Raw genomic sequence first — 10944 nt, forward strand, 5'->3', positions numbered from 1 at the left:
CAGGCAGCAAACCCCTACCACCGCCCATGGCACCAACCCTCAAAACTCCTGGCACCAACGCGTCTGCTTCCCTCCCTCCTGACACCTGTCAACACCCACAGCCTCCCTGCCGCTGCCGCCTCTGCATTGCCCTTCAGTCCTCGGAATTTCGCTATCCATAAGGTCGCCGGCCGGAGATTAGTCAAATGCGGAGGCACGTTTTCTTTGCGACTACTTGGAGAGACTGGAGGTGAGGGGGAGGGGGAGAGAGAGGGGGAGGGGGGAGGGGGAGGAGGAGAAGGAGAGGGAAGGGGAAAGGAAGAGAGAGGGAGAAGGAAGGGGAAAAAGGAGAAGGGAAAGGGAGGAGAGGAAGAGGGAGAGAGAGGGAGAGGGATAGAGGAAGAGGAGAGGGAAAGGGGGAAGAAACGGGAAAGAGGAAGGAGAGAGGGAGAAGGGGAAGGGACGGGAATGGGGGGAGGTGGAGAAGGGGAAAGGGGGAATGGGGGGGAGGGGGAGATCCAGGTCAGTGTGAGGGTGAACGAAGGTAGGAGGAGTGGGGTGAGGGGGGTGAGGATGTGTGAAAAGATGCGGGGATAGGCGGATCCATATCTTTCCTTTTTTATCTTCTAATACAGAAAAATGGAGGAGGAAAAAATACAAGACATGTAAAACTACAATTCCTAGAAATCCCACGCATTGAAATTCCTCCCGCACGAATAGTTCTTTTATTTGCTTTTTTATTTCGCCAGCTTCGTCACCCTACTCCTTTGTCTTTGGGCAGCGACGGCCTTAGAGTCCGTTTCCGTCCCTGCGCAGCGCCGTTGAAGGTCGACCAACTCCACGGCCGTTTAACTCTTTTTATTCTCACTAGCGTTACTTCATCGCTTTACTTTCACGTTGTTCTACACGTCTGGATTGAGATTGGAAGGGAAAGGGTTACAGGGAGAGAGGGTGAGATATAAGAGTAAAAAAAAGGGTGAGGGGGTAAGAGAGAGTAGGAAGGTGAAGGTGTGAGAGAAAGAGAGAGAGAGAAAGAGAGAGAGAGAAAGAGAGAGAGAGAGAGAGAGAGAGAGAGAGAGAGAGAGAGAGAGAGAGAGAGAGAGAGAGAGAGAGAGAGAGAGAGAGAGAGAGAGAGAGAGAGAGAGAGAATCCCAAAACAGATATGGAAACAAATACGCATGACACATTAAACCTAATATAAAGCAACCTATAAATACCGTCTACATGTGGCAGCTAATCAAGGTCACAAAAAAAAGCTGAGACACTCCATCTTCATAGAAATTATTTTAAATTAAATATGAGAACCCACCTTTACCCACGCATCGCCGCCGCTCGTCGAAAAGCGTTCCCTGGGCGCGCTCCCTGCCTTACAAGCTGATAAACCAGCGCACCTGTCTACCTACATTTAAGCGCCACCCGAAAGGTAAAAACTCAAAAAATACGCCCGAAAAAAACAAGCCGAAAAGAGCACGAGGGCGGCGACGTCGGGAATTGGATATCCACATTAGTATACAAAAAAAATCCTATATTAGACGAACCCAATGACTTTATCGAACAGAATCTTTGAAACGAGTTTCGCAAACAAGGCAAACACAATGAATATAAAAAATAAAAAATAAAAGAAAGAATACGTAAATAAACAGAAATTCAAAATCAAGAAACTATAAACATTAGAGAGAAGAAGAAGAGAAAAAAGACGGAGAAATGAATGCCAAAGAAAAATATCGCGAGAGCCTTGGTTGTTGTTGCCAGCAAAGCGCGGACATTAAACGTATAAATAGCACGGGTATGATCCCACGTCACTCCCGAGCCCGGCTGCCCACCTGCGCCGGCCGTCCGCGAGCCGTTTAGCATCAGCGAGCGAGATGTCAGCGCAGAAGGGCTGACATCGCTCGGTAACACTACGGTCAGCACGTGCATATATAATGTCACACGAGAATGGAGAAAATGGATTGTTATTTTTGCTCCCTTGCCTTCTGTGCGTGATTTCTTTCTCCTTTTCGTCGCTGGGGAGGTCCCTGGGCTGTGTCTCCGTGTGGGCGTACGTGTCTGTCACTGTTTGCGTGGCTGTCTCTGTCCTTGTCCTTGTCCTTGGCCATGTGCGCTCTCTCTCGCTCTCTCTCTCTCTCTCTCTCTCTCTCTCTCTCTCTCTCTCTCTCTCTCTCTCTCTCTCTCTCTCTCTCTCTCTCTCTCTCTCTCTCTCTCTGTCTCTCTCTCTCTCTCTCTCCCTGTCTGTCTCTCTCTCTCTCTCTCTCTCTCTCTCTCTCTCTCTGTCTCTCTCTCTCTCTGTCTCTCTCTCTCTCTCTTTTCTCCCTCTCTCTCTCTCTTTCTCCCTCTCTCTCTCTTTTCTCCCTCTCTCTCTTTTTCTCCCCTCTTTCTCTCTTTTCTCCCTCTCTCTCTCTTTCTCCCTCTCTCTCTCTCTCTTCTCCCTCTCTCTCTCTCTCTTTTCTCTCTCTTTTCTCCCCCTCTCTCTCTCTTTTCTCCCCCCTCTCTCTTTTCTCCCTCCCTCTCTCTCTCTCTCTCTCTCTCTCTCTCTCTCTCTCTCTCATTCTCTCTCTCTCTCTCATCTCTCTCCTCTCTCTCATTCTCTCTCCCTTTTCATCTCTCTCTCTCTTCATCTCTCTCTCTCTCTCATTCTCTCTCTCTCTCTCATCTCTCTCTCTCTCTCTCATTCTCTCTCTCTCTCTCTCTCTCTCTCTCTCTCTCTCTCTCTCTCTCTCTCTCTCTCTCTCTCTCCCCTTCATCTTCGTCTTCATCCGTCTTTCTTCATGCGTCTCCCCACCTCTCCTTCCCTTTTTCTTCTCTCTTCTACTCCTTTCCTCTGCCTTTCTCCCTGCTTTCTTTCCCTCTCTCACTTCCCCTATTCTCCTCCATCTCTCCCTCCCTTCCTCCTCCTCCCTCATCCGCACATCATAAACTAAATAAATGACCTTCCCTCCTAAAATAGCGGCGAGCACAACCTAGCATGGCGTGGCTGCGTATTTGCACCAATTTGCACCCGGGCGAACAGCGATTCACCCGCCTGGTTGCTGGATCGCGTGGGCTGCAGGTACAAAGAACATCAAGAACATCTCATTTATTTTCTCAAAGCCTGCTATTACGCAACGCCTTGGCAGGCCAGACGCCCACGTGGGCAGGTCAATGGCTTTCCTTTTTTTTAAGCTTCTGATAAAGAAACGCGGCTTGGAAAAAAATGTAAAACGTGGAAAAGTTAAATCCTAGAAATATCCGCTTATCAAATCTCCTTTCGTGCCAGTAGTGCTGTTCAGTCTTTTTTAATGTTTTTTTTTTTTTTTTTTTTTTTTTATCCCGTAAGCTCATTTCTTCGTCTTTACGCAGCGACCAACGTAAATTCTTGGAGTTCGTTTTCGTCACTGCGCAGCGCCGTTAAAGGTCGACTAACTTCATGGTTGTCAACCCATTTCATCCTTCCAATCGCAGTTTATCTTCTTTTACACTGTGTTACATTCTTCCAATCATCGTTTATCTCATTTCACACTGTGTTATATTATTCTAATCCATCATGACACAATTTCCGCAATCATCACTTCGTAAAACTACATCCTATGTTAAATCAAGGTGGGGATTCGTGACTATGCTTCGGGTCACGTGTTTCGGCTTGGCGGACCAGAGAGGCCAATAAACGTTCAACATTGTATTCCCAAATCACCCTTATCGCATATTCTCTGAGCTTTCTTCCTACGCACTGAACCTTCCATCAAGAAACGCAGTATTTTCTCACCACCTGCACCATCTACGCCAGCTGGCGAAGCCAACTCGGTACATAAAGCATTTCCCACGTGAGAATACCTGGAGGGGGAGGGGGGAGAAAGGGGGGGGAGGGGGGACAGGGGGGAGGAGGGGGGACAGGGGGGAGGAGGGAGACGGGAATTTGAAAGGGGTGGCACTCATGATCTCGGATCAAGCGCCAGATAAAGCTTTCTATAACATCTTCACAGTTATAAGGTTCCGTGCTTTGTCATGTGAGTATGTGTATGTAAACTGAAGTGTGTGCATGCGTTTGAGCATGTATGTGGACCGCACGCTTCCCGGCGGCATCATCACCCCTGTGCACGCATGTCTATATGCAACCGAACAAAAACACCTTAGAAACTACAATCTGAGAAATAAACTTCAGGCGCTAATGCACAGGAATCTGAACATTTTTTTCCTCTCCTTATGTACATGCAGACACGAACACACACAACCCCCGACGCCCACCCCACACACACGCCTGAGTTCGCAGTTGGCGAGGCCGACCTCCCTCACCCGTCAATATCCCCTCACCTGCTGGACATGCACCTGGCCCCTACCCTCCCCACCCTCCACCCTTCCCCGCCCGCCTAAGCCTACTAAATTTAGTCTCATTACCTAATTCGACGAAAGGAGAGCACTGACGACTACTTTGTTTACGGCAGTGCTCGGGATGATATAGCCAAGGATTCAAAACAGTGCAATTAAGAGGCAGTTGAATGTTGCGTCTCTTCCAAGTAAGGGGATGGATCCTTTGTCTTGCTTTCATTACTGCTGTGATTTATCCAAGAAAAGGTAAATAGAAAAGGGTACCATTATTTTCATTGAAACGTACAATATAAATGCTTTTAGAAAGATAAATATGGTTAAGGTATCATGATTTTCGTTTCCAATTTCAAGCAAAATTATTTTAGAAAGACAAAGATTAGCAAGTGGTAGTTTAAGGAACTATTCAAATTCTGCATTTTTTTTTTTTGTCTTTATAATGAAAAGAAAATATGAATAATTATTAATACCAACAACAATAATAACTATCAGACAAAGAACGACTCTCAACAATAAAAAACAATAATACTGTTGCATCCTATATCACACACACACACACACACACACACACACACACACACACACACACACACACACACACACACACACACACACACACACACATATATATATATATATATATATATATATATATATATATATATATATATATATATATAATCTATAATAAGAACAATCACCAGCAAAAGCGTTCAAAACCATCCCGATTCCACGCCGAGCCATACCACAGCAACAAGTCGCCAGTTCTCGCTTTCACAATTGCGGAAGAGATCTGCAGCACCTGTCCTGATCTTCATTAGCCGGCGTGTTTACCTGCCGGCTACGTAACTCACCATCCGGGTCTTAGCGGAAATCTGCCGGAAGCCTGTCGAGTCTGGGTGCGCGAAGTGATCAGACGGAGTTCTTACCTTCTTCGTCGTATAATTCGAAACGTAGCGTATAAATAATATAAATAATATAAACAAACACCCAACAAATAATGTCAAGAAGAAAAAGAGGGAAAAAACATCAAACAGACAAATCCTTCCCTTATAAAAATGACAACAAAAAATCCCGAACTACCGCCAAAACAACCCAACCGCACATGCGCAAAGCACCTGATCTCGCTCCAGCAAAGCACCTTCTAAAACTAAGATAAGCACAGCGATCTTTTTATCCAGCTGGATCAATCCAATCCTAGTAAGAAGAAAAAAAATGAAGGTCACACTAATTCTGGTAACGGATACTTCTTGTAGCCGGAAAATCGGACTTCCTCAAACCGGTGCTATTTCTTCGTGAAAAAATTATTCAGATGAAAACCATTTTCTGGTTATTCAAATCATCTTCTGACCGAGAAAATTACACACTTGAACTTCAATATTTACGGTATAAATAAAATTACTACAAATAGTTAATTACTCTGGATATTTAGACAGTATTCCAATAAACAGTAATATTTGTCAGAACAGGTAAATTATACTCAATATTTTATTGATAAACATATCATTTATATATAATATATATATATTTAAATATTTGTATAATATAAATTACATAAACCCTAAGTTCCGACCAAGATGAGGGTTGCAAGATACCTTGAATGCCGTGGGATGGTTTGAAGAACAATTATAATAATAAAAGAAATGCCCAATACCAAATATGTAAATCGTAAAATATATCAGCCTGGGTATAGAAAAATAATCTGTGTTCAGAGAAGTCTAAAAGACAACTAAAATATCAATTCAACTATATTCATAACAGAAAAAGATTCCCCAAAGCAAAGGCGAGAAACCAAAAAATAAAGACCAAACGAAACTAAAGGAGAAAGAGATACATTTTAATATGCAAGACAAAAACCCTGAAAAAAAATGTACAGAGCGCACATCCGAAATCAACACACAAGAACAGTGCTTACATAGTGAGATAAATACACAGACACAGACGTAGACAGACAGAAATAGAGCCAACCACACAAAGAAACAGACAACCCAGACAGACGCAGAAACGAAAGAGCATCATCGAACGAGCGAACAAGCGAGCGACCCCCTCCTCCTCCTCCTCCCCACCCCCACTCCCCCTTCACGTGCAAAAACGGCCGAGTTTGCGCCAACGTGACACCGTCCGACCCGCGCCACCTGGCCGCTGATGGCCTCGAAGCGGTCCCTGTTTTATATACACTTGTCCACAAACCGGGATAAATTTAGTAGCAAGTATCTGCCCCCAACACTTGCTTCCTGCTGTCTTCTCCCCGTGTCTCCGAAGGGGGGGGGGGAGAATTGAAACAAAAATACCCTTGTGTCCTCAATGTGTTCTACGTTTTTTTTTTTCTTGCTGTTGTTGTCGCTCCCTTGTTACTATGGAAACCTCAAATAATCGGTAAGCAGAACTGATAGTCTGAAATAAACTATGTAAGTCAAAGTTAATCAGCATTACAATCCTATTATTCAACCCTTGAAAAGAAACGCAGTTGCATAATACGTTCTATATTCTTGATCAAAAGAACAAATTATTTTCATTATTACTCTATCAGTAACATCATTGCCATTACCATCATTAGTCATAGTGTAATCGCTATCACTAATATTATTACTATTATTGTTATACTTTTCCTCATTTTCATGATTATCATTTACTGTCATAATGCTTATAATGGTCATCATGATTATCATCATCATCATCATTATTATCCCCATCACCATCATTCTAACACTGGACATAAAACTACATAGACAAACATGAAAAATGCGCGAAGATTCAGTGAAAGAAAAAAACGCAGACGCGGCAAGCCAAGAAAAACTCTCGGAGAAAAACACGAAAAAATGACGAGACAACCAATAGATTTAAATCCCAGTCACAGGCAAAAATCAAGACACAAACACACGGATTAACACACGAGATCGATCTGGAAGCATGTATCCAGCAAGTGTTTTATTCGTAAAATAAGATTCGATCCAGATTCTCTACCAAGTTAATCCTGATAAATCTCCGTTCTTACATCGACTCAACATTTCCTCAGAAAGTACAATAATAATTTATAATAATAATAATAATAATAACAGTAACAATAATAGTAACCATGATGATAACAATAACAATCTTCCAATTATAATAACAATAATGATGACAATAACGATAACAATAGTGATAATAATAGGAACAATAATAATAACAAAATAAAAATTAGTAGAGTAGTAACAATGTTGATAATGTTGATGATGATAACAATATCAGTAACAGTTATGAGAAATAATAATAAAAATAATAACAGCACCAAGAACAAGAAGAATAAGATAAACATAACAGTAAAAATATAAAAATAGCAACAATTATATCATAATCACCATTACCAGTTCATTGTCACTGTCACTATTATCAAGATCATCACATTTACCATTATCATCAATAAATACCATCATTATCAATGCTATCATCAGTTTTACTAATAAACATCTAAAACATTACAGAAAATGACGCTCGCGTCTCCCTCCACCTCGGTTTGTGTCGCTGGTTCGCCTCCGCCTTCCCGAATCTTCCCTGAGGATTCAGGGAGATCCTGGCAGATTCACCCCCCCCCCCTCCTGAGCGTCGGAGGGAGAGTAATGTGGAGATTCATATATTGGACAGAGATATTTTTTAATAGGGTACGTTACAAATCTTCGCTGCGCGCCATTTTCTGTTTTTTTACTTTTTCTTTTTATATAGAAAACGGATAGTACGCCGGCTCCTCTGCTGGGCGCTCTTACACCATGCGTTACAATTCGATGGTGTATGTTATATAATGAACCCGCAAAAAGTTTCTTACGACAAATTCGACCAGTAACAACCTCACTTTAATCCTGGGGCTTAAACTCGAACCGGCAACACTATGATGAAACTGTCTGTCACTGAATGTAAGTTTTGACACTTTCTTAAATGTAACGCTATATGTCTCTATAATCACTAAAAGCAAGCAGAAAATAGAATGAATAAAATAAAGCTATCCCAGTACTTACTTATTTGTTGCTGGGAGTTACTTGGTCCAAGTGAAGAGCCGTGTGTTTCAAATCTTCAAAGCTCACGTGGAGCGAAAAAACAAGACAGAGATACCGTCAAAAACTCTGCTGTGCCAGTCTGAACCCGCACTACGACAAGAGAGCTCTGCAAACTTTCACTGCGAATCACTGAGGGGAAATGTCCGAGGACACTGCGAACCGCGATACTGTGTTTTCTCGGCTGCGACCTGTAAGTCTCTGGGCAGCAGGTGTCGCCGGGTGTACCATCTTACGTCGGTCAGGTCGAGGCTCAGGTCCCGTCCCCCCCACCCCGCCTCCCTTCCCCCACTCCCCTCGTCTCGCTTACGTTCTTCTCTCGTTTTCTCTCCTCCCCCTCTTTCCCCTCTCCCCCAAAACATCATCCCTGCCGACCATTGGCACAGTGACACACTCTGAGACACTCACCTGATATTCACACGTACATACGCACATACATAACCATGCATACACCCACAAATACGCACATACATAACCATATATACACCCACAAATACGCACATACATAACACACACACACACACACACACACACACACACCACATTACCACACACACACACACACCACACACACACACACACACACACACACACACACACACACACCACACACACACACACACACACACACCACACACACACACACACCACCACACACACACACACACACACAACACACACACACACACACACCACAACACACACACACCAAAACACACACACACACACACACACACACACACACACACACACACACACACACACACAACACACACACACACACACACACACACACACACACACACACACACACACACACATTTTTTTCGTTGAATCCTTTCTATTTTTAACATCAATTTCTTCAAGTGACGCTAATCAATACCTCAGTATTCACGCAAGGGCGTTCGCGACGAGCTTCTTCATAACGCCATTACATTCACACATTATATCACAAATTACAATGCCTGTAAAAAAAAAAAAAAAAAAAAAAAAAAAAAAAAAAAATCTGAACATAGGCCAAAATACATAAAAATAGGCTACCCCCCCCCCCACACACACAAAAGTCCCAAACACCATCACCTTGACCTCCATATTATGGTCCTCTGATTTTGCCCAAGTACCAATCAGAGCGGGACTGGGCCTCTGACGTCATCACGCGAGGCCCCTCCCACCAAAATAACACGACATAAACAAACCCACGTGACTTCGCGGCCGGGAAGCCAACATCGAAGTACACCACATTACTCAACGTTGCCTGGCACACTGAGTCACACAAGAACACGAGAATATATTATGTAGACACGCACGCTCTCTCTGGCTAAACCTGTGGAGATAGTTGCTCTTCTGCTTTTCTTTTTCTTTCTCCTTTTTTCTTTTTGCTTGTGGTTTCACTCTTTTTGTTATCATCTATTGCCATTATTTTTTTATGGCGAATGGAGGACTGCTTGTCTAAACAAAAAAACTTTTGATCGTTGTTTTGCTTAGTTGTACAGATTGTCTCTCGTGAGAATATGTATTACATGCTTGTTTGTTTTGATTTTATGTCTGTCGATAGGGAAGGGAAGGAGAGGGGAAGGGTGGGGAGAGGGAGAGGGAGGGCAGGGCAGGGCAGGGCAGGGCAGGGCAGGGCAGGGCAGGGCAGGGCAGGGCAGGGCAGGGCAGGGCAGGGCAGGGCAGGCAGGGCAGGGCAGGGCAGGGCAGGGCAGGGCAGGGTAGGGCAGGGCAGGGCAGGGTAGGGGCAGGGCAGGGAAAGGGAAGGACTGAGAAGAAAAGAAAAGGATGGGGAAGGAAAGGGAAAGGTGGGGGGTGGGACGGAGAGAGAGAGGGAGGGAGGGAGGGAGGGAAGGGAGGGAGGGAGGGAGAGGGAGAGGGAGGAGGAAGGAAGGGAGAGATAGAGAGAGAGGGACGGGACGGGAAGTGAGTGAAGAAGTGGGAGAGGGAGAGGGAAAAGGAGAGGAAGAGAGAAAGGTAGAGGAAGAGAGAAAGGTAGAGGAAGAGAGAAAGGTAGAGGAAGAGAGAAGGTAGAGGAAGAGAGAAGGAAGAGGAAGAGAGAAAGGTAAGGAGAGAGAGAGAGGAGGAGCAGGAGGGAGGAGGGAGAGGAGAGGAGAGAGGAGAGGAGAGAGGGAGAGGAGAGGAGGAGAGGAGAGAGAAGAGAGAAGAGAAGAGAGAGGAAGAGAGGAAGAGGAGGAGGGAGAGAGAGAGAGAGAGGAGAGAGAGAGGAGAGAGAGAGGAGAAGAGAGAAGAGAGAGAGAGAGAGAGAGAGAGAGAGAGAGAGAGAGAGAGAGAGAGAGAGAGAGGAGAAGCAGAGAGAGAGAGAAGAAGAGAGAAAAGACGAGAAGAGAGAGAGAGAGAGAGAGAGAGAGAAGAGAGAGAGAGAGAGAAGAGAGAGAAGAGAGAGAGAGAGAGAGAGAGAGAGAGAGAGAGAGAGAAGAGAGAGAGAGAGAGAGAGAGAGAGAGAGAGAGAGACAAAGACAAAGACAAAGACAAAGACAGAGACAGAGAGAGAGAATATTTGTGAATAGAAATGACTAGAAAAATGGAAAAAACAGAGACAGACAGTATAAATCATTTGTTGCATCGTGTTATCATTCATGTGATAGTAGCAACAACAACAGTAGGGGCGAACAAAACAACTCTA

General features: G+C 44.2%; 1 protein-coding gene across 1 annotated transcript in view; it reads right to left on the reverse strand.

Annotated features, from left to right (window-relative positions):
* Positions 1–8543, reverse strand: part of LOC119578850 — a 63642-nt gene extending 55099 nt beyond the window's left edge. The window contains exon 1 of the mRNA XM_037926500.1: positions 8271–8543. The gene's annotated coding sequence lies outside the window, so the exon portion shown is untranslated. The remainder of the gene's footprint in view (positions 1–8270) is intronic.
* Between the last annotated feature and the right edge of the window lie 2401 nt (positions 8544–10944).

This window comes from Penaeus monodon, chromosome 11 (genome assembly GCF_015228065.2).
Source record: "Penaeus monodon isolate SGIC_2016 chromosome 11, NSTDA_Pmon_1, whole genome shotgun sequence".
NCBI classification, from domain to species: domain Eukaryota; kingdom Metazoa; phylum Arthropoda; class Malacostraca; order Decapoda; family Penaeidae; genus Penaeus; species Penaeus monodon.